This window comes from Choloepus didactylus, chromosome 1 (assembly GCF_015220235.1).
Source record: "Choloepus didactylus isolate mChoDid1 chromosome 1, mChoDid1.pri, whole genome shotgun sequence".
Classification (NCBI taxonomy): domain Eukaryota; kingdom Metazoa; phylum Chordata; class Mammalia; order Pilosa; family Megalonychidae; genus Choloepus; species Choloepus didactylus.
In genome coordinates, this window is record NC_051307.1 from 125,838,670 (window position 1) to 125,864,045 (window position 25,376).

Sequence of the window (25,376 nt, forward strand, 5' to 3'; positions counted from 1 at the left end):
GTTGTAATCACAAATTAATAGTTTGACTTTACTCTTCTAAACATATTTTTGTAATTAGAAGTATATAAGATAATAAAAATTTATCTTTTTCATTTGATTCCCATTGTACTTTCCTAAATATATTTCTGTAAAAGATTGGATTGAGAAATAGCTAAGGAATGTTTTGCCAAAATGCTTTTGAGGCTATATTCCATTAAAAAATCAAGGAGAGTTCTGCTTTTGTCAGTGAGAAGTTGAAGTGTGATTAAATTTCTGCAGAATCTGTGATTCGCCTCATATCCCACTGATGTATGTGTGGGTACCAAGTTGTTGCCATGATGCTCGCTGTTACTCTAGGTTGCTGTGGGTTTCTCCTATTCTTAATGATACTCACATGAATATCTGAAGCACCTGGTGACATGCATGCAGTGTCTTCTCTGTTCTCTGACCCAGAAGTCAAAATAAGAAAAATTCCCTTCATGTGCCACAATACATGACTAACATGTGCTGTATGGTTCTTTTCTTATATACCTTCTGCTCCCTGGGTTTGGTTAGGATCTATGTGGACTGAGCTGGAAGATTCTCTTTTCTGTTGAAACTGTCCAAGGGGTCAGTAGCTACTAGTTAGCTTGTATGATGGTGTTTGTGAGTTGCATGTGAGTCACCAAGAAGTCATCATCTGAGGTTCCTGTAGAAACAATACTTTGAGTAGGGGCTGAATCTTTAATGAAAAACTGCTTTGTATTCATGGTTGACCTTTAGCTGTTCTCAAAACTGCCTTCTATCCTGGAACAACTCATTTATTAAGACCTAGTTGTGTGTCTTGTGACCCTCTCTTCCTTAAGGGTGACATTTTAAATTTGGGTTCCATGATGGAGCCTCAGTATTGCCATGAACTTCCTGAAATTATATGCCAGTTTTGTATTTGTTCATTTCTCTAAGACAAAGGCATAGTTTTATCAGATCATCAAAGCATCAGTGACCTGGAAATGGTTAAGAACCACTGCTTTAGGGCAAATTCTTCCTTCTGAGGTTCTTTCCAGTCCATCTTGAAATTTGACCTCCCATGGTCCCACACCATGAACCCTACAGACATGGCTGTGTGTGGCTGAATTTGTTGTGGGCTAATCAGTGCTCACTGCTGTTCCTCTAAAACTCCTAACTAATCCCCTGCTAAATTAATGAAGAATCCTGATCAGGGACTTGAATGGCATTTAATAAATTACACTCTAAGAAACCACTAGTAATTGCTTGGTAAATAATAAAAAATGCCTTGCAATTACTTGAGACTTTTCAGATCACATGATCCTGAAAACAACTTTTATGTAAAGTATTACCATTTCATATATGGGGAAACAAAAGTCACACAGCAAGGCAGTGACACATTTGGGATTAACACTCAAGTTGCTTGAATCCTAACCTAGGGCTTATCCTAATAATTCTGTGTTTTCAAGGCTCACTCACCCTGGACTAAAAATGTGGCTTTAACATCAATCACAGAATAGGCTTTCTCTGACTTTGCCTTCTCTAAGGGAACTTTGCCATGTTCAGAGTCCGTGAGACAATTAGGAATATTCCCAGATGGTGAATCACCTGAACTTTTAAGAACAAGTGACCTTGGCATCCACCTGCCAACCTGTCTCCTCCTTTCCCTCTCACTACCAAATCCACAGAAGGTGCTGATGGCTGTTCTAGTTACTGATTCCTGCTTCACTGCTGCAGCTTTCCATTGTCAGCAGCATGCTTACCTTATGTCTCCTTGGATCTCACCTGCCCTGGAGGACCCAGGTGGTGAGATAGTCACTGTGGTGAATTTGGCTTCACCATCCTTTCCGTCTTTATATGGCACATTGTCCTTGATCTAAAATGAGGGGCCTGGGCTTTCCCTTATCATCTTATTCTTTTTCAGACTTCTCCTCATCCCAGGGAGTAGACAGGGCTTAGGCTCACTCTGGGATCCTGCTAACATTCACCACAGGCTGCTACCTCCTGATGCATCTGCAGCTTCACCTTGACTTCACAAGGGGGCTTTGAAGCGCACCTCTCAGTTGATTCTCCAGCTGTTTTTTAACTTCCAGATGTGAAAGTCAGATTACTTTTTTAAATAAATCACAGATTGTAGAGCAGGCAACAATGTTCATAGAACCAGGTTGCTAGCATTAGTACACAGATAGGTTTTTGTTTAGCCCTCACAGTGCTTTGAAAAATTTCACGGTGATTGGAAAAGAAAGATATTTTACATAAACATCAGATTTCCAGCTTTGTTTGAAAGGTAGTAATAACTTGCCATGCTGGGCCTACATTCCTGGTTGACAAATGACTGGCTGCCTGCTTTGAATTGGGCATGTGTGCTCCGGATGGTCAAAGTTTCCACTGGGATTGCTTTGGGCCTGGCCTGTGTAAGCACCTGAATTTACGATTCTTAATCTCGAATAACTTTTTTTGATTTATTGATGAAGAAAGTGAGCCTCATCGAGATAGAATGACTTGATGTTGTGTTGTCCAGTAGTGTAGCCACTGGTCATGTGTTGCAGTTGCACTTGGGATGTTGCTAGTGTGACTGAGGAATTGAATTTCTCATTTTATTTAACTTTAATGAATTTGAATTTAAAATGTAAAACTGAAGCCATGTGAAATATTTTTCTCATAAGCAACTTTATTTTTTTGGTGTGATTGCAATTCACTTTAACTGTTGTGCTGCATGAGATATTACACAGTATATTGTAGTGCGCATACATTTCTTACGTTTTTAAATGTGGCTACTAGAAATAAAAATATTGCAAATGTGGTTCACATTATATTTCCATTGGAGAGCACTGACCTGACAGAGGTCACACAGCTTGTTGGTGGCAGATCTGGAGTTTGTTAGCAGATCTCCACAGTCCTAACTGTATTTTTTCTCAATTATTAGAGTGTTGCCTAATTTTTCTTCTAATTCTGAGTAGTTTTTCATTATAATATATAATCTTATAATTTTATCTGTGATAATGATAAAGTAATTTTATATAAAAGAGAATTTATTTGTTCCATGTGTTATAAATGATTATATAATAAAGGTAATTTTAAAATAATAAAATTAATAATATCCTAATATATGAAGACTATTTTTTTACTTTTCCTCATTTTTAAGTGACAGTACTTAATTTCTCTGAATTACTTTTATACATTTTTTAACACATTCAAACTAATGTTGGTTTTGGCACCAGAAGTATATTAAAATGTACTTTGGAATTTAATTGCTTATTGTAGCTTTAAAACTAGAAAAACATTACTTTTAGACCTAATGTATTGAGTTCTTACATTTCAGACTTTAGGTAAACAATTGTTTTAATTTTTTAATTTGTTTTTTATTTATCTAAATGATTATAAGATAAGAAAGAGTCAAAGTCAAGAACTTTACAAATGAAACGTAAATGAATAGCCCAATCAAATCTAACCTTCATTGTTTTTTTTGACATTTTATTTATTGAACTATAAGCATACAGCTTGAATTTTCACAAACACATCTGTGTAACCAGCAACCAGATCAAAGTATGTAACAATAGCAGTACCCCATCAGCCTCCTTGTGCCCCTTTCAAGGTCACTACTTATCCCCCACTCCTGTCAGATAACCACCGTGGTATTTTTGATGTATCTACAGAAATACAGTCAAACAATATATACTCTTTTATGTTTGGGTTCTTTTGCTTAACATTGTGAGATTCATCCAAACTATTATGTGTAGTATAGTTCATTACTAATAATATGTCTTTATGTAAATCTATCATAATTTATCTGTTCTACTATTAATAGAGATTCAGGTAATATCAAATACTGCTTTTATGAATGTTTTGGTTCCTTTGACTTTTTTTTTTAAATGCTAGCAGCTTCTTGATATACTTGACTATTTTGGGGATTAATGCAATTTAAATGCAGTCTTTTGAGTACAATTGCAAAGTCATTATCCTATCATTGTCATTCAAATAGTGCTTAGTTAATATCCTTATGCATCCTGTCTCTAAGCATTGGTCTGTTAGCAGTACAAATTAAAAATATGAACAAAAATAAAAACAGCTAAAACAACGTTCAAAACCACAAGCCTTGATCGCATTGCTCAGTCAAGGGATAAACTGCCCAAGGGTCTGCCTGGATGTGAGCTGGCTTACCTGTTCCCTGTTAACCATCATGCGTGCTCACTTGGTACATGCTTTTTCCACTTGTGTAGTATAAGAGGGATGATTAAAAATTATTTATTAATTTAAAAAGTAGGAATTAAAGCAGACCCAATTACTGCCTGTTTGCTAAAGTAATGTCCTGAAACAAGTTCACAAACCCCTGGTTTGGAATTGCTGCCTTTGTCTGAGCATTTGGGAGAATTGTTATGGAGGTTATTTAGATATTTAAAGGGCAGTTGGACTAGCTCTAACTCAGATTCCTTTTAAGTTAAGATTTTGTGATTTTTAAATTCTGAGATGCTAGCTTAAGTGAATAATGATAAACATAAGAATTACCTGTAGTGACTCATACTCTGCTTTTAATAATGTAGTAAATTTTCATAATATATGTTTTGCTTTAATATATAGACATGGCAAAAAGGGCAATAATGTTCTTAATATTAGTCTAGCAAAATCTCAATAATTTTACGTTTTTTGTGCTAGTGTCATACCTTAGAAGTATCATGCAAGCACTTATCTGTATTTGTGGTGCTGATCTGTGGGATACATGCCTTTAAGCAACGCCTTTTAATCCTATTCACCTTCAGTACAGCTCCGATACTTACAATCCCATTAACAAACAATCGTTACCCCTATCCATTCCCATACGTTTGAATTCACCACCATTAAGATACCTGAACATATTACATTATCATTCCCCCTCACTAGCTTCTGTCTATCACTAGGTCCCTAATATTCTACATTATAAGACATTGGTTTTACATTGTTCAGAGGGTTCATAGAAGTGGTAACATACAATGTCTCTCCTTTTGGTCTGACGTAACTTCACTCGGCATTGTATCTTCAAGGTTCATCCATGTTGCTATATGTTTCAGGACCTTGTTCCTTCTTACTGCTGCATAGTATTCCATCATATGTATATACCACATTTTGTTAATCCACTTGTCTGTTGAAGGACACTTGTATATTATTTCCATCTCTTGGCAATTGTGAACAGTGCTGCCATGAATATTGATGTACAATTGTCTGTTCATGTCACTGCTTTCATATTGTCTAGGTATATACTGAGAAGTGCAATTGCCAGATTGTAGGATAATTCAATATCTAGTTTTCTGAGAAATCACCAAACTGTTTTCCATAGAAGCTGTACCATTCGTTATACATCCCCACCAGCAATGAGTAAGAGTTCCAGTTTCTCCACATCTTCTCCAGCATTTATTGTTTCCTGTTTGTTTAATAGCAGCCATTTTTATTGATGTGAGATGGTGTCTCATTGTGGTTTTGATTTGCATTTCCCTAATAGCTAGTAAAGATGAACATTTTTTCATGTGTTTTTTAGCCATTTGTATTTTCTTTTCGGAAAAATACATTTTCATATCTTTTGCTCATTTTATAATTGGGCTGTTTGTACTATTTTGTTGAGTTGTAGGATTTCTTTATATATGCAGGATGTCAGTCTCTTATCAGATATATGGTTTCCAAATATTTTCTCCCTTTGAGTTTGCTGCTTTTTCACCTTTTTGACAAAGGTTTTTGAGGCACAGAAGCTTTTGATTTTGAGGAACTCCCATTTATCTGTTTTTTCTTTCATTGCTTGTGCTTTGGGTATAAAGTCTAAGAAGCTACCTTCTATTACCAGGTCTTGAAGATATTTCCCTATATTATCTTTTTTTTGTGTGTGTGATTCTATAAAAGTTATTTCTTCACTATACACAGAACATGTCCCCTGTAAAATGTACAGATAAATCACTAAGAAGTATAATCTGGTGAACATTTTCTCAATTACAGAACATAATAAATCAGTTGGGATAACGGCTCTGCCTCAAAATAGTAATTTTAGCACCCAAAGAGTCTCCTTTATATCTAATGCGAGGTTGAATACTTATTTTGGGATTACTTCCTAATATGTGTTTGAAGAGGCAGTTAACAATTTAATATAACTCTGGTGTATTACAGTCACTGCACAATAAATCAGTTTATTACAGATTAAAACAAATCATTTTTCATTATTTGTATTAATGGGATGCAAACTGAAATACTGGATACTTAAAAATGGCAGATACCCACAAAATTACTTATATTTGATAGTATATATTGGGTTTTATAATTACATTAGGATATGACTGGTGTAAAATAATTGGTACGTATATACCTCAAACAAAACAGTGAGGCCGTACTGTAATGATTCACTAGACTGTGCTCTAAGTAGACATTTATTAAGTGAATTATAACTATTTTTCTCTCCCCAATTATCCAGTAAAATGTTTTGCCAAACAGTAAGGGTGCAATAAATGTTTGCTGAATATACTGACTAGGTAAGAGGTGAGAAAGAGATGGACCCTCTTAGCCGGATTATCAAGAATCATATTTGGAATTTACCTGGGAAAAAGGAAGATGTAATCTGCATGTGGTGTACAAGTAAATAAAGTCAGATGCCAACAAAGCAAACAATTAAGCAGAAAGCGCTGGCACCAGAATAAGCATAGGCAAGGTTTGCCAATAATAGCAAAACTGGGACTGACTTTAAAAGACAACCAAAGAAAAAATTTATATTGGGCCATATTTTTTCCCACCAATTCAGTTTGAGACAGACCAACAGAGGCACTGTAAGAGACTAGGGCTGCCTTCCTTGATATTCATACATCGTAGTTTTCAATAATTTATTATGGACCTATTACCCATGAATCAGTATAAACCTATTCATATTTAGGGATTAGTTTCCACAAGTACAAAGTTGAATTTCCTTTTATTTGTCTTAAAATGCTTGCTTTGAAACTTGAAGGGACTTCAATTATTCCATGTAGTTTTTAATAACATTCTTTTATCTTTTCAGACCAGAGTCAAAATACTCGTACAGCATTCATACTGCAGCACCTTCCACCCACCCTCTGGTCACTTGAACTGCCCTTCTTTGGTTCTTTTTCCACTTTCTCAGATGTTTCTTGAAGTGCAGTATGCAGAACTGTACTGGATATTCCGGTGGCAGTTTGGTCTATCGTTGTCAGAATGGCTTCTGGTACACCGTGGTCTTCCAGCTGGTCTACTGTTTCTAGGACTAGAAGATCTTCTGTAGTTGTAATCAAAAGACTGACTTCTTGATCTCCTTTCATAACTTGGGCTTCTAGAATGTCTATATCTGTCATAATCATCATAGCGAGAAGAACTGAATACATTCCTTCCTTCCTTGGCTTTCATGTGATTTGGTGTCTTCTGATCCCCCTGTGCAAATTGGATTTCAGTTTGATGTCCACAAATCCATTTTCTGTCCAAATTATGTAATGCATCTTTGGCATCACAAGCATCCTCAAATTGAACATAATTTCTCTAGGATGATGAGTGTAGAAATCAAGTGGAACATACATGTCAACTATAAGACCATAACAACCAAATTCACAACGTACGTCTTCAGACTTGGTGTCGTCCGCCACATTGCTCACTAACAGAGACGTGTTGGGCGGCGCGGATAGCGGAATGTGGCGGTGGTGTAGAGTCTTGACCACAGGAACTAACGAGATCAACAAACCGTCTGCGGCTCCTACTCCAGGTCCTCAGACACACCCTATATTATTTTCTAAGAGTTTTATTGTGCTGTCTCTTATTATATTGAGGTTTTTGATCCACTTTGAGTTAATTTTTGTATAGGGTGTGAGGTAGGGGTCCTCTTTCATTCTTTTGGTTATGGCTATCCAGTTCTCCCAGCCCCATTTGTTGAAGAGACTGTTCTGTCCCAGTTCTGTGAATTTGGGGGCCTTATCACAAATCAGTCAATCATATATCTGGGGGCCTATTTCCGAACTCTCAATTGATTCCATTGATCAATATGTCTGTCTTTGTGCCACTACCACTGTGGTTTATAGGAGGCTTCAAAGTCTGGAAGTGTAAGTCCTCCCACTTTGTTCTTTTTTAGGATGTTTTTGGCAATTAGAGGCCCCTTTTCCTTCCAAATAAATTTGATAACTAACTTTTCCAAGTCTGCAAAGTAGGTGTACTCTGTCATTTCTGTTGACAGGTCATTGGCCAACCAAGTCACACAGTCAAGCCTAACATTACTGGGGTGGGGAATAACACACTGCCCATGGCAAAATGCATGGCAGGCTGTGGATGTGTAATTCCAATAGTGAGGGAGTGAAAAATTTGGAACCATGATTCTATCTACCACAATTTCAGAATTGGTACCAGTGTGAAAAGAAAAGAAAGAAGCTTTTTTTAATTTGAAGAACTTCTTTATAGTAATTTGCTATAGACATTTTAAAAGATTAATATTAAAAGCACAATTTTTGTCATATTTGTTTATTTCTCAGCAGAAAGTATAAATTCATAATGAACAAGATCTAGCATACATTCTGTGGTGGTTTGTGTGTGTACCACAGAAAAACATATTCTTAAATTTAATCCATTCCTGCGGGTGTGAACCCATTGTTAAGTAGAACCTTTTGATGAGGCTACTTCAGTTAAGGTATGCCCTATCTCAATCAGAATGGTTCTTAATAATACTACTGGAGTGCTTTATGAGCAGAATGATGAGAGAGAGAGAGAGAGCCAGCCAAGGAAGCAAGAAGCTGAAAGCAACAAACTCCAAACTTGGAAGAGAAGGGAGAGACCAGCAGTTGTCACCATTTGCCTTGCCATGTGACAGAAGAGCCAAGGATCACTGGCAGCTGGTCTTCAGGAAGAAAGCATCGCCCTGATGATGCCTTGATTTGGACATTTTTTTGACTCTGTGAGTGAATAAATTCCTATTGTTTAAGCCAAATCATTTCATGGTATTTGATGGCACAGCCTAGGAAACAAACACATTCTAAGCAAAAGACAGTAAATATATATGTTCCTTTATTCGGCAAATTTTTCTTGAAACACCTGCTATCCACAAGCTCCCTTGAAGGATATAAATTGGATCAAGGAATAAAGGAAAATTAAGTAGCTGGTTGAAGACTTTCCCATTGATTTTTTTTTTTTAAATAGAGAAGTAGTAGATGTACAGAAAAATCATGCAGAAAATACAGAGTTCCAATATACTAACCCCCCTCCACACACAGAGTTTTCCTTATTATTAATACTTTGCATTAGTTTGGTACCTTTGTTACAATTGATGAAACAATATTATTATAATTATACTATTAACTATAGTCCATAATTTACATTATGGTTCACTGTATTGTACAGTCCCATGTTTTTTAAAATTTTTATTCTAGTAACATATACAATCGAAAATTTCCCCTTTTAACAATATTCAAATATGTAATTCAGTTGTGTTAATTACATTCACAATATTGCACTGCCATCACTACCATTCATTACCGAAAGTTTTCCATCATTCCAACCAGAAATGCTGTATCAATTAAGCATTAATTCCCCATTCTCTACTCCCACCCTGTCCACTCATAACCTGTATTCAAGTTTCTTACTCCATGAATTTGCTTATTCTAATTATTTCATATCAGCAAGAACATTACAATATGTATCCTTTTGTGTCTAGACTGTTTCATGAAACATGATGTTTCAAGGTTCATCCCTATTGTATCGTGTATAAAGATTCCATTCCTTCATGGCTGAATAATATTCCATTGAATTTGTATATCACATTTTGTTTATTCATTCATCTGTTGATGGATACGTGGGTTGCTTCCATCTTTTGATAATTGTGAATAACACTGCTATAAATGCTCATGTGCAAGTATCTGAGTGTCTGCTTCCAATTCTTTTGAGTATATTCCTAGAAGTTGTATTGCTGAGTCAAATGGTAATTCTGTACTTAACTTTCTGAGGAACCACCAAACTGTTTTCCACAGCAGCTGCACCATTTTACATTCCCACTGACAGTGAACCAATGTTCCTGTTTCTCCACATTCTTTTCAACACTTGTTAATTTTCTGTTTTTTAAATAATAGCATTCTAGTTGGTAGGAAACGGCATTTCATTGTGTTCCTATTTGCATTTTTCTAATAGCTAGTGATATTGAGCATCTTTTCTTGTGCTTTTTGGCCATTTGTATATCTTCTTTGGAGAAATATCTATTCAAGTATTTTGCCCATTTTTGAATTGCATTGTTTGTCTTTTTAATGTTGAATGGTAGGATTTCTTTATATGCCATGGATATTAAACCCTTTTTGAATATATGGTTTCCAAATATTATCTTCCATTCTGTAGGTTAGCTTTGGCTCTTTACTTTCTTGATCAAGTCCTTTGATGCACAAAAGTTTTAAATTTTGATGAAGTCCCAGTGATATATATTTTTTTTCTTTTGTTGGTCATGCTTTTGTTGTAAAGTCTGAGAACCATTGTGTAACATGAGGTCTTGAAGATGCTTCCCTATCTTTTCTTCCAGGAACTTTGTAGTTCTGGTTCTTATATTTAAGTCTTTGATCCATTTTGAGTTAACTTTTTTTATATGGGGTGAGTGAGGAGTCCACCTTCATTCGTTTGTAAATGGATACCCAATTTTCCCAGAAATGTATGTGAAGAGACCGTTTCTCCACAATTGAATGGACTTGACACCCTTGTCAAAAATCATTTGGTCCTAGATGTGAGGGTTTATTTCTGAACTTTCAGTTTGAATCCATTGTCTATATGTCTGTCCTGTGCCAGTAACATGCTGTTTTGATTATGGTAGCATTGTAATAGTTTTTAAATCAGGAAAGGTGAGTCCTCTAACTTTATTCTTTTTTTTCAAGATGGTTTTAGCTATTTGGGGCCACTTACCCTTCCATGTAAATTTGATGACTGGTTATCCCATTTATGCAAAGAAGGCTGTTGGAATTTTGATTGGGATTGTGTTGAATCTATAAATTGCTTTCAGTAGAATTGACATATTAATAATATTTAGTTTTCCAATCCATGAATGGAATGTTCTTCACTTTATTTAGGTTTTCTCTGATTTCTTTTAGCAATGCTTTATAGTTTTCTGTGTACAAGTCCTTTACATCCTTGGTTAGATGTATTCCTAGAAATTTTGCTCTTTTAGTTGCTGCTGTGAATGGATTTTAAAAAAATTTCTTCAGATCATCCATTACTAGTGTATAGACACTATAGATTTTTGCATGTTACTCTTATATCCTGCTGAATTTACTGATTTTTTTTATTAGTTCTAGTAGCTTTGTTGTGGATTTTTCAGGGTTTTATATATATAGGATCATGTCATCTGCAAACAGGGAAATATTTACTTCTTCCTTTGCAATTTGGATGTCTTTTATTTCTTTTTCTTTCCTAATTGTTCTGACTAGACCTTCCAGTACAATGCTGAATAAAGTGGTGACAGTGGACATCCTTGTCTTGTTTCTCATCATAGAGGGAAAACTTTCAGTCTTATTTGTAAGTCATACGTTTTTGGCCTTCAGTTCTTCTGGTAATGCATACTTTAATATTTATTTGTTTTCTTATTTTATACTACTTTGTATTTCTTTCTGTATATAGTTTTCATATATTTTCTTTTTGTATATATTTTCATATATTTTATTTATAGTTACCACAGAGCTTAACATGCTATGTCTGTAACAGTCATGTTTGATTTTATACCAATTTCACATCAACAGCATGTAGATATACTGTTCCTATACCCCTCTGTTCTTCCACCTTTTTGTGGTAACTGTTACAGATTAATTGTTTATATATCATACGTCCAGAACCATAGATTTATCATTAATTTTATGCATTTGCATTTTAGAATCTATAAGAAGTAAAACATAGAATGGCATACCAAAAAATACTATGCAGTAGTACTGGCATTTATAACTTTCCATATGGTTACTTTACCAGACTTCTTTATTTTTTATGCCCTTTGATCCTCTGTCTACTGTCCTTTCCTTTCAGTCAGAAGGATTCCCTTTAGTATTGCTTGTAGGGCAGATCTAGTGGTGATTAATTCCCTCAGTTTTTGTTTATCTAGCAATGTCTTAATCTCTCCCTCATTTTTGAAAAAATCTCACTGGTTAGAAAATTCTTGGTTGGTAACTGTTTTTTTTCAACACTGAGTATTTCATCCACTGCCTTCTCACCTTGATGGTTTCTGATGAAAAATCAGCACTAAATCTTGTTCTTAATGGAACTCCCTTGTATATAATACATTCTTTTCTCTTGCAACTTTCAGAAGTCCCTCCATGTCCTAGGTATTCAACAGTTTGACTTCTATGGTTCTGGGTGTGGTTCTGTTCAGGAGAACTCCATTTTGGGTTTCTTTGGCCTTCTTGAATGTGCATGTTCAAATCTTGCATTCAGTTTGGGAAGTTTTCTGTCTTTATTTCTTTGAATATTCCTTCTGCCTTTTTCTCTTTTTCTTCTCCACCTGGGACTCTCAGCATGCATATATTGGTATGCTTGATGATGTCCCACAGATCTTTTAGGCTCTGTTCCCTTTTTTTGAATTTTTTTTTTCTTTCTGCTTCTCAGACTGAATGAATTTCAATTGTCTTTTTTTGTGTTCACTGATTCTTTATTCTGCTAGCTCCAGTTTGCTTTTGAAACCCTCTAAAGAACTTTTTATTTCAGTTATTGTGATCTTCAGCTCCAGTATTTCTGTTTAGTTTCTTTTAAAAATTTCTGTCTCTTTATTGAGATTTTCATATTGTTCATTCAGTGTTTTCCTGATAGCCTTTAATTCTTTTTGTTTGTTTTCCTTTATCTCTTTGATCATATTCAGGATCATTTTTTTTTTTTAACATCTTTGTCCAGTATGTCCAATGTCCTCTTCATTGATGGTGTCTGAATTTTTATCTTGTTCCTTTTAATTGACCATCCTGTCCTTTTTGTTTGTTTGTGGGGTTTTTTTGTCTTGTAATCTTTTGTTTTACACTGTATATTTTATTATTTTAAAGTGTTAACTCTGGAATTTAGTCCCTGAGTTGTCTTTTTCTTAAGTTTGTATCCAGCTAGTGATATGAGAAAGAATTCCTTGAGTGCCAGGAGCTAACGTAAACAAAACAAAACAAAACCAAAGCAAGAAATATCTTTCATAGTTTTTGCACATTGGGTCTGTTTTGGTTGGTGTTAAGAGTGTTAGAGTTTAGCCCTCCTGTCAAGAAGGTCAGCCAGAGACAAATGTGAAGTGCAGGGGTGCTCTCCCTCTTTTCTGAGGCTGTGTCTTGCCCTGGGTTTGTGCTTGCTTGTGGCTTTAGTAATTCCTTCATTTACAGGAATAGAATGCCCCCTCTACTCCCTGTGAAATAGACTTTCTTCTACCCTGTAGTGTGGCTTAAAGCAGGTAATCCTTCATCTCAGGCTGCTTTGACTTAATTATTTCTTATACTACTTTAGTTGTCTGCAAACTGCTTCTGCCTATAGGGCAGGTTCTGTGATGGTGAGCCAGAGATGAGTTTCCTGGTTCAGGCTTTCAGTCTACCACCAGACAAATTGGCATCAACATACAGATATTGCAGTATGTACATAAGGGTTACTCTGCTCCCACAGAAACAGGGCCAGGGACCAACAATGAGAGCTCAGGTTGGCTCCACACTGTACTGGGGAGGGGGTTGAGGAGGAGCCAGCAAGGGTGCCAAAAGCTTCTAACATTTTTTAAAGCTGCATTTTCTTTATTCAGCACTCACCCAACTGCTGCAACCCTTTATTTTCTGGTGTTCTGAGGAAGATGGCTTTGCCAGTTTTTGCTAGTTGTTCAAAGATTCTGTGGGATATTGGCATCCTGGAGAATCTTATACCCCCCATCTTGGTCAACTGGAAGCTCCTTATCTCCCCCCATTGGATTTTTATGGTTCTGCTCTTCAGTGACATGGGATAAATAGAACTTCTTTCCCAAGATATTTCAACATTTAATATACAGATTTTATCAGTAAAAATAGACATAATAAAACATAGATTTATTTGTATATGGTAGTTTATGTGGTAAAAAAAATAATAATAATTGTAACAATTTAGAGCTTGGATCCCTGGATGGACTCAAAGGTTTTAAATTGTATGCAGAACTTCTGGTGAACGTATGTGCTCTTTGCATTTTTAAAAATTTTGTTACATATTTGCTTAGATAAATTTGTAAAATAAAAATAATTAAAATGATACACCATTAATGTTTATTTGAAGGTTCTAGCATATAGTATGACTGATAAGTATTTTACACTGAAGACCTTAGGCAAAAACTGTGGAAAATTCAAAACAACAAATGCTCTGTGTTTCTGTTTGCCTTTCTTTCTGTCCATCTTTTAAGAACTTACCTGATTTTAAACATTTCTTTAAAACATCCCTACTTTTCAAATTGCACATTGATCACTTCCTTTCATTTAATGTGTGATCTGTGTATATATGTGTATGTGATTGTATTTGTATGTGTATAGGGTGGGTGTGTATGTGTAACTAGTTAGTATATTGACGTTCTTTAGTATTGAAAAACCATGACGCAATCCTGAATAGCAATTTGTTTATATTTTTATGTTTTAAAACTTGCTTCTTCATGTTTCAGTTTAAGAATATTGGAATTGTCTACAAAAGAAAGGGGAACTGAAGGCTGATCCTTAGGTACACAAATATGGTCTTGGTTTGGAAATGGATATTTCCTGTGAGTTGTCTTAACATGCTTTTTGTGTGTATAATATAAGGCAGGGTTCTGACACATTCATTTTTGTGCTCTTTGTGAATAATGCCTGTTCAGAAAAGTTTCAGAATAGGAGCATGTAGATTCTTGCTAAGCTGTAATAAATGAAGCCCTAAATGCTCTGTGAAACTACTGAGTAGTTGGGTCATTTAACAGTATAAGTGTTCATTCTCTAACTTGAAATAACCTCTTCATTAACTTTGTCATTACCTTTGTTCCTTTGGAGGTATATTCATGTGGAAAGGAAAATATGGCTTTATTTTTGGTCTTCCTCATCTCTCTTATATTATTTCATTTTTAAAATTCACTAATTTATTGCTTAAACACTTTTTAAAATAGTCTGATTGGCACTGATCAGAACAGGCACCTAAAAGAACACCTACTGCCTGCTTCATTCTTTTGTAAAGGGAAAAGTCTTTCTTTCCAGGTTCCACAGAATTTCAACTACAAGAAGTTATAATTTTTAACTACCACATCTTCAAATTATTTCTTGAATTTTGAGTTACGTCTCAGTAGATTATATCTAATTTCCTTTCTATTTAGGTCTATTCTAGTGTTACCCAGGTCACTTGAAAACCAGAACATATTGTTCTGACAGTCTACTCGGATAAGTTTTTCATAGTTGTGATGACTCTACTTTCAAAATATATCCTGAATCTTACCAGCCCATAACATTTCTCTCTCTAACCTCCTAGTCCAAGTCACTATTATCTCTTGGCTAGATTAATGCAGTAGACCTCCACTTGGTTTTCTTGCTTCCACCTTTACCTCCCATGAAGTAGCCCATAATTTTGTAAAAATATAAATTAGGTACTGTTACTTCCTTTCTGTCTTTGAAGGACATTTTAATTCTTCTCTTACCACTTTGAGGTTAACTAACAAGATTTCAGTCACATGTGCCTTTTAGGTATTTCAGGAACACCCCAAGCTCACACCCTTTTTGGGGTCCTTTTTCCTACTATTCTTTCTCTCTGAATTCTTCCCTGAGACTTTTCCATAACTGGCTCTTCTTTATTCAGGCGTCTGCTTAGACCTCAGCTACTTATAAGGCCTTCTCTTAGAAAGATAGCCATATTATTTACCAATTGCTGCATAACAAATTACCTCCAAACTTAGTTTCAAACAATAAACATACAAACATTGATAATTTTGTACAATTTGCTGATGGTCAGGAATCCGAGAGCAGCTTAGCTGAGTGGTTCTGGCTCAGGGTCTTTCATGAGGTTGAATCAAGCTGTGTCTGTGGTCATCTAAGGATCTGTTGGAGGAAGATCCACTTCCAAGCTCATTCACATGTTTGTTAGCAGACTTCAGTTCCTCAATTTGGCCAGATATCTAAGTTTATCACCATACAGACCTCTCCATAGATTGCCTGAGTCTCCTCATAGCATGGCAGTTGGCTTCCCACGGAGTGACAGATCCACAAGAGAGGAGAGAGAGCCCAATGTGGAAGCCATGGTCTTTTGTAACCTCATCTTGGAAGTGATATAACACCACTTCTGCTGTATGCTATTGGTTACACAGACATCCATGGTGCAGTGTGGGACAGGAGTCCACAAGGACGTGAGTACCAGAAGGCAGGGATCATTAGGGAACATCTGGAAGACTGGCTTCTACAGCAGCCCTGCTATCCATGGGGGATTTCACTGGTTGCCTGTGAGAAACCTGCATCTTTCATAGTTTTCCTAATTATGAGGGAGTTAGCAGCTTTATTATCTCTGAGCAATCTATAGAAGTCGTAAATACATCTCTTACTTGATATGAGGGAATGCCCTATTTAAGAAGAAGAATGATAATAGTCCATCGGTCCTAGTACTCTCTTTTTAGTTCTCCATTCGTCTTCATTATTTCCTCATTTACACTTAACACTATCTGAAATCTTATTTTCTGGCTTCTTTTTTATTGTCTTTTATTGATTGCTTGTCTTCCCCCATGAAATTATAAGGACTGTGATTTCATGTCTATTATTCTGATCCTTGAGCTTAGAATAATGCCTAAAATATAGTAGATAGTCAGATATTCGATAAATGAACAAATAGGTTTACCTTTGTAAGCTTGAGAAACTTTATTTTGACCATTTGATGTGGAGATATTTCTACAGGCACCCCTGTATTCTAAAATTCAGTATACCAAACATAAATTTCATTAGCTTAACTTGCTCTTTCTGTACAAAGCACAATGGTAGATACTTTGAAGTTATAAGTACCAATAAGACATGGTCCCTACCTCTAGGAGTCATTTTAGGGCAGACTGTGGTGTGAGGCATATGAAAAAAAGTAAGAAAAAAAGAGGAATAATTACAGGGCTGGGGGAGGGGTGAAACTAAAGAAGGTCACAATATATCACCTTCTTGATGTTGTACGGTTAGCACAATCATTATTTTATGCTGTAATACTGTGTTCCTTTCAGGATTCTCAGAATATAAAAAGGAGAGAAGCCATGTTTTCTGAACAAAAAATCAGGAAACCTGGCTTACTTAGGTACAAATGGTAAATTATTCAGTTATATGTTTTTAAAATTCACCTTTCTGAAATGACTAAAAATACATGAAATTGTGAGTGTTTCTTTATATATAGTTGTCATATATAGGGCAGTTTGTCCCTGCACTAAATAGCTCTAGATCGCTGTGTCTTTAGAATTTGTTCTCTGAGTGGTGATTAATTTTTGTAGAATTCTTCCCTGTTGTCAGCTTCTTCTTCTTGTCATTCTGTCTCCCTCTCCTTGAAGTTGCTTCATCTAATTTTGTTGTGGACTTAAAATCTAAATAACCAAACTGGACAAAATTATGTAAAATAAGAATATATAGACTTAGGAAATCAGGTAATTTAGTTTAAGAGAAGTTTTATTTTTAGTTCAGCTAGGAGCCCCGGGGGGGGGATCTACATCCTTCCTGGGTCTCTGGCCTAGCCCTGCAGACATACAGTCATCAAGAAGTGCTTCGGGGAAGTGAGCTGTTTATTGAGATGTAGCTCCGTAGCTCCATGGCTCTGCTGAATAGAAAGTGTTCACGCTCCATTAATGCTGGCTGTCCCGTGACTTCCACAGCGGGGAGGCCTCCCACGCCCAGAGGCTCAGCCTTGCGACTTGCCCCTGCAGGTTCTTTGTACAGCCCCCGGGATCCTTAAGAGTCGTCATTGTCACAAATGTCAAGTACACTTCAAAAGCCTCCCTATTAATAGCAGTTTCCATCAGGAATGAAGACATCTTTGTGGAGAGTCCCATCTATGCAGATGGCGATGACAGAGTTGACGTTCTAGGAAGGATTGTGACCCAAGGTGCAGGTATAGGCAGTATGCCAGTTTAAAAAATGTATTATGTCCTCCAAACACCATTATCAGTGTTAATTAGATTGTAATTCTTTGAGTGTTTCCATGGAGATGCACCCCACCCAACTGTGGGTGATGACTCTGATTGGATAATTTCAATGGAGGTGTTGGCCCGTCCATTGGGTGGGTCTGAATTAAATTACTGGTGCACTATATAAGATCAGACAGAAGGAGCGAGCTTGCTACAGCCAAGAGGGACACTTGGGAGAAAGCACAGGAGCTGCAGATGAGAGACAGTTTGAAGACGGCCGTTGAAAGCAGACTCATGCTCCGGAGAAGCTGAGAGAGGACAAATATCCCAAGTGCAACTAAGGGTGACATTTTTGAGGAACTGCAGCCTAGAGAGGAACGTCCTGGGAGAAAGCCGTTTTGAAACCAGAACTTTGGAGCAGATGCCAGCCACGTGCCTTCCCAGCTAACAGGTTTTCTGGACACCATTGGCCACCCTCCAGTGAAGGTACCTGATTGCTGATGTGTTACCTTGGACACTTTATGGCCTTAAGACTGTAACTCTGTAACCAAATAAACCCCCTTTTATAAATGCCAATCCTTCTCTGGTGTTTTGCATTCCGGCAGCATTAGCAAACTAGAACAGGCAGATTCAGCAGGCACGGTGAAGATTGCCAGGCTCCACTGAGAGTTCATGTGCTGCCCATTCATCGGCTCCACCTTGCCCATGAGAGCCAGTGCTGAGCGGCAGTTGAGGTGCTTGAAAAGCAAAGATGTGGACAGTCCCCTTGTTGCTGGAAGTGCAGAGGAAGGACGAGTCATGGCTGAAGTTGATGTAGTAGAGTGGAAGGGTTGGTGCCTCGACGTAGCTCCACCAGTTTCTCCATGGATAGAACCTGCAGACTCCGGCACTTGTGTCCAGGGAACACTAGCAGTTGCTTCTCTAGGCTGGGGCAGAGGTCACAGAGTCCCTTGGGGTTGCTCCTTGTGTTAAACTCAAACAGCTTCCGGGGATTGTTGGTGAAGGAGTACACATGGATCCAGTTCCTCAGCATGATCATGATCTTACCATGGTGCATGCGTACAGCCAGCACTGGCTTAGCGAAGGTGAACTCCAGCACGAGCTTGTCCTTGGAGTCCTTGCCCTCTTGGGCATCATCCCAGATCAGCACTGAGATCTCTGAGAACTTGGGGCTGCTACCGCCGCTAACAGGGCTAACAGGTTGGAGCAGTGCAGCGTCTCCACCAGACCCATGCTGCCCATCTGCTCATGGTCCAGATGCCCCTTCTCCATCAATGGCTCCACGTTGTAGATGCTCATGCCTGTCTCCATGGCGCACCAAAAGCAGCTCTGTTCTTGGTTGAAACGAAGGCTTGTCACTCCTTGTAGTAGCCGCTGACCCTCCGTGTGCCTCTGACTCCAGTCCCAGATGTCCATGCCACCTACAGCCTGGCTTTCCGACCTCCAGGGCCTTTGGGCCCAGCTTGGTGTTTGCATCAGGTCCCTGTGGTCCATATGTATATCTGTCTAATACTCATCTATGTTTTAACAACTTTTCTTGGTAGTCAAGATGTTATTTCACTTGATTTTTCTATTGAACTTTTGTTCTCTTCAATTTGTCATAGTTGGCTTTGGAGTCAGACTGACTCATGGCTCTGCCAAGTTTTAGTTTTATATCCTTAAGTAGGTTGTTGAATCTTCCTGTCTCATTTTTTAAAAAAAGCTAAAAAAGATCGAATAATCATATCTTCTTTACAGTGTTGATGTAAGGAGTAAATGATACATGTGAAGGGCCAGAATGTTACCTGACACAGTCTGTTTCCTTCCCTGCTTTCCTCTTCCCCAGTCAGGCCCCACCAGGGTGAACGGGCTTCGTGCTCTGTCAGTGAGAAATGCCTTGGCAAGCAGCGTCCTTAGTGCACACCACTTTGACAAGGAGGTTTTGGTTTATCTCCAGTGGTATAGGGCTGAACTAAGAAGATCAGAGCTGCTGACACCTTTCTTTTCTAAGATGGTTAGTACAACTCAGGGATGCTCCAAGGTTGAGTTTTACTGCAGTGTTACCAGGAAAAACCCAGAGTCCAAGACTGGCATAAAATAAACTTGTTCTGTATGGATCCTTCAGAGATATGATGCCCAGAACCCTCCTTGTCTGGGATTTACCACAGTGGAGCTCAATCGGAGGCATCTCAGTTGTAAACAAGAGTGAGGCCAGGCAGATTTCATAGGGAGCTGTATCTCACTGTAGATACTCAAAGTTAACAAACATTCAGAGCAAGGAATTTTTTAATTAAAGTAGGTCTACAGCATTCTTGTAATTATTTATATTTTCCTCTCCCTTACATATTTTCTCAGGTTACTCACCCTTTTGTGTCAGTTAGTAGCAAAATCAATTAAATCAGCATTCTCTTCTAGTCATCAAGAAAAGTGGGCCATCTCTGTGGCCTACTAGATTGTCTGGTCAGCCTTAGATACTCTCTTTTCAGCTTGGGCCACTTCCTACTGCCACAGTTCCTTGTTCTCCCCTTGGTCTAGTTTCTACCAACCATTAGGAACTTCCCACCAATTGCTGGCTTCTTCACTCCAGGTTGCTGTCTTTAAACAGTACATTTTCTTGTATTTATTCATCTTTGCCTTCAGAGCCATGCTAAGATTCTGCCCTTTCCTCGTTTCAAATTCAGCTAAAATTCATTGAGTACCGATTATATGAGATACATTGAATTTCAGGTCCTTATGTTTATAATATGGATTAGAAAAATGAGGCTTATAAAGATTATGTCGCAAATGACAAAGACAATAATTGATAGATGGAATCTGATGGCAAATCTGCCAACTCCAGATTCAGTTTTCTCTTCAATTTAGACCCACTCCCCTTTCCTCCAGACATGCCAGGAAGTTGAGAAACACTGATGATGTGAGCTGGGAGGCTTCATGAGGTCATGTTTGAATCTGTGCCTCTGGCCATCCTCCTACCCCTGGCTCAGATTACTACTGTAAGCAATGTGTAGCAGATATGCCCTAGATCCCATTCTCTGGTCCACTTTGCCTGTAATGCCAGCCATTGGCCTGCAGAGGAAAAGCTGTCATCTTCACCATTGACTAGAAACAGAACAAAACAAAAGGAAGGGTTAGAGTAGATTCAGTGGTTTAGATGGAAGGCCTCCACTCACTAAGAATATTCAACTTATTATTAAATGTAAAAAAGTTGGAAAACTACTCCCTGACTTCAGTTTTTTTCAAAATAGTTTTGATGTTTAATCAGAAAATTATTAAATTTAATAATAAGCTTTCCATTCCAAGTTATAAAGCCATATGCCTCTATCATTATAGGTCACAGAAATTAATATTTCTTTCCTTCTTCAATATCTTTAATGAGAAGGGAAGTGGTTTCCAAGAGTTGACCAACAGAGGCACATATTATTCCTATAAATGGAAGAAACTGTTGAAAATAATTCATTTGGGTTTGATAATTTGTGTTTTGAGCTTACCTTTGAGTCTTGCTTGATAAAATAGTTTATTTAAAGACCTTAATGAAGCCAGAGTGTGTACAGCCAGCTCAGAAACATGAGGAAGTTATGTACTTTCCCAAAGTTTGGAATGAGTGTAGACCTGGACCAAATCAGGGTGAACTTTGGCAAGTCACTTAACCTCCTAACCTGCTTCATTGCCTACGAAAATGTGGATTATACTTGTTTTCTAGAGTTATGAATGTAATGAAAGCATCTGCACTGTGCTTGGTATGTAGTAGATGTTTTGAAAAAGTCAGTCCCCATCCACCATTTGAATGAGTTGATAAATTACAGCTTCAAGAAAAAAAGTTAAAGTGTTTGTCTTACAAATAGTAAGTTAGTAGTTCCCTCTTTTTTACAGAAAGGCTTCATAGTTGAAAATTAACTAAAGTACATTGGAGGTTTTATGCGATACTTAGAAAATAAAAATAAAGATGGCATAAAGATCTGATAACCCCCTTTTAAGATGTCCATTAGGGAAAGATATTAGCATATCATAGGACATGATAATTTTAACAAGCATTTTTGTTTCTCACACAGTATATTTTGGGATGATCTTTGAAAGGCTCCCATTTCCATCAATGTTTCCTCAAAGCAGTAAAACTCAATTAAGTGGAATAGTCAGGAAATGGAATATTCTAGTGAATTTAGTTGTCAATGTTAAATAGAAAACTTTTTGCCTTCTCCACCCCTTTGGTTTCTAGTATATATTAAAGTCATTCTATTGAATTTATTTTTGTATTGTAAGCTCTGTGCCTAGTATTTTTTTTAGAAGAAGGAAGATCAATTAAACAAGATCCTTTTGTTTCAAGTTATATTACTGAAAAACATTTCAAACTGTTTTAGTTGCTTTATTTCATTCCTATGAATGGTCATCACTGGAAACATCAATTCTCTTCCAGCACTAGAGATGTAGATTAGATGTAGATATGAAGATTCAACTAAGTGTATATTGTCCCTTGAATAGATTTTTTTTTTAAATAGATTTTGATCTTCCCCTTTCTTCTAGAATTTGAGTGTAACAAAACAAAACAAAACAAACCTCCATTTAGTTGAGTTATGGTGAAATGGAGTTCTTTTTGCATTAGCATAATTAATTAATTGATATGATAGGTTTAAAGAGTAAATGGTTTGTATTTCAATAGGAAATTTGAAAAGTGCAGAAAATTTTTGAGGCAAAAGGAAAAGACATTCATAATCCTACCACTCAGAGGAAATCGGCAAAATTTTAGTGTTCAATATATTCTTTATTTACATAATCAAAGGTCAATGAATGTGCAGTTTTTTTTTAACCTGTTTTCAGATGGTGTTTTGCTTTATGTGTTTTTATTTCCATTTTAAATTTTAAAGAAATTGTAAGAAAAAATGGATGAAAAGAATAAAAATGAAGCTTCCCTTTATGATTAAAACAACAAAAAACAAAACTCCTGTCTTAACACTGCAGAATCTTATTAGGTATACAGAAAAAGAACAGATTATTTAAAAAATACTTTTATTCTGTAAGAAGTCGATACGTAAATAGTATATAAAATCACATCCCTTATTTCAAAATTTGGAAAAAAAGTTACTCTGAAAATGAGACCATTCAGAGCCAAATTTTAAGAGATTTTTGATTTTGGGCTTTATTTTTTTATTTGGAGTGTTGAAGTTTTATCACCATAATTTTTGGTATGTTTGCTTTTGCTTTTTGTGACAGTAAGGAATGCAAGCCTAATGGAAAAATACATCTATAAATTATGAATATTTATGTTATTTTTTAGATAGATTAATTCCTGATTGTTAACTTTTTGAGGAAATCTTATGAAAATTATTTTAATTCTATAATGTAGTAACTTTATTATCAGATATGTAGTGGTATTTGTAAACATTTAAATTCACACTTGAGAAATTAAGTGCATATCACCTTTTATTTCTTAATTCTGAGGTTAAAGAAGTGTAAAATCATTTTTGCACATTCTTAGTGAAACACAAGGCCATAAAATAACAAACTCTTGAAAGATTTATTTTCTTTTCAGAGTCACAAAACTGAAAGAAAAGGTGATGAAAATATTTTCTTTCTGCATCACAAATAAATATCCTAATATATATTTTGCATATTGAGAATATAAAATTATACCTTCTGTCTTAATAGGAATTTTTTATGAGTCTTGGCCTTGTTTTTATTTTTCAAATGGCTGTGTTGTATTCTCTGATGCATTTAGTGTGCATATGATTTACTGTGTTCTATCAGTACACTGGCAAATACTTGTAGATAAGAGGTTGCTTTATTGTTTTAGTTTGTTTTGTGCATGCAGTTGTGTATTTGGTGGCCTTAAAAGCTAATAATAACTATTTCTTTTTTTTTCTGCTTACATATACTGCTAACTATGTATTCATTTAGGTAACTGCTTAATGTATATTCTTATATTTAATGCTTGGGATCAAGGACTAGAATTCTTAATTCATAAATCTATGATATTATAGGGGTAGGTTACTTATAGATGAAGTAGTTGTTCTTATTTGGGCACTGAATAAGTAATGAAGTAGCCACAAAATTATCTTTGTTGAATTTGAAAGTAGAACTTAAAAGTGGGTCCTTGAAAATGTTACATGAAAAAATTACCTAGCCTGTCTCATAAGATTCTAAAGCAACAGTGAAAGAAACAAGCATGAATATTAACTTAAAATTGCGCTAATTCGTTTATGACAATTAATATTCAGCAGTAAATACTCAAAACTCTCTTTTGTCCATATATCTATATTCATACAGCATGATTTCTTGAGGGAGGGAGACTATGTTGTATAAATGATTTAAAGGTAAATTTCAAGATAATATTGTCCTTTCTCAGTCTCTGGAATGACACTCACAGAATTACTGTATTACTAGGTTTCCTTTTCTTAATGAATAACTCTTCAGAAATTCAAAATAATGTACAGCCATCCTAAATCATAGAAAAGTTTAATGCATTTTAAATAAATGCAGTTTTAAGTACTGCACATGTAAGATGAGCTAGTGGCTGGAAAGGTTGTGAAGTCTTCTTTGAATAGATAGGAGTAATTTCTAATTAGCACCTTATTTGTTCACCCACAAATTACATGTGAATTGGACATAAAAGCTCTTTGTGTATAAACTGTTAAGGACTATAAAAGCATAGTTTATTATGATTGCTACTAAAGTGTTTTTAAAGTACAAGGACATACCTTTTTTCCTGAATATATAAACACCCATCAACAAATATGTTTTAAGCTCTTACTGATAGGTTTATCTATAAGATTATAAAGATCTTCAATATAATGACTATTTGCTTTTCCTGAGAAATTCTTATTTACACTTTGTCAGGAAATAACATAAAATAGTGGTGCTGGTATGCTAATGGATCCTGTATGCTAATGGATCTTGTTTTAAAAATCAGTATGAGTATAACAATAAACATCAACTACTCATGTCCACATTACTAAAAATATTGAATTGGTGAAATCTGGAACTAGTAAGGGTAGTTTGTGACTGAACTTCCTGTTTTCACCTTCCTCCCAATTACTTGCAGCTGTCAAAATAAGTTTAATCATTTGCAGATACTTTGCAGGGAAAAAAAAAAGGGCCTTAAGCCCTTCAGCCCTAATCAAGGGTCTTAAGCCCTTCTTCCAAAAAGATGTTGCCCCTCTCTTCTCATCTTTGTTTACATTCCTGCTGGGTTCTTCTGTTCAGCCAGGCCAGCTTTCTGAACATCATTACTCTCTAATGTCTTCAACATTTGTCCAAGTCATTCCACAGTTCTGATTCTGTATTCTTGTTTGCTTACCCAGATCAGGAATCAGAATTTTAGAGCTAGAAGAAGCCTTAGAAATCAGTTGGTAAGCTCCTTTATTTTACCAATGACAAAACAAAAGGCCTTAAACAAACAAAGCATTTTCAGATTAAAAATTAAACCCCAGACCATGGACTT

At 36.2% G+C, this 25,376-nt stretch overlaps 1 protein-coding gene and 2 pseudogenes across 5 annotated transcripts in view; 1 reads left to right on the top strand and 2 right to left on the bottom strand.

Annotated features, from left to right (window-relative positions):
* GOLIM4 (golgi integral membrane protein 4) overlaps positions 1-25,376 on the top strand; it is an 86,383-nt gene that overhangs the window by 12,993 nt on the left and 48,014 nt on the right. The window lies entirely within an intron of this gene.
* On the bottom strand, positions 7,066-17,803 carry LOC119509992 (annotated as a pseudogene).
* On the bottom strand, positions 18,529-19,459 carry LOC119509996 (annotated as a pseudogene).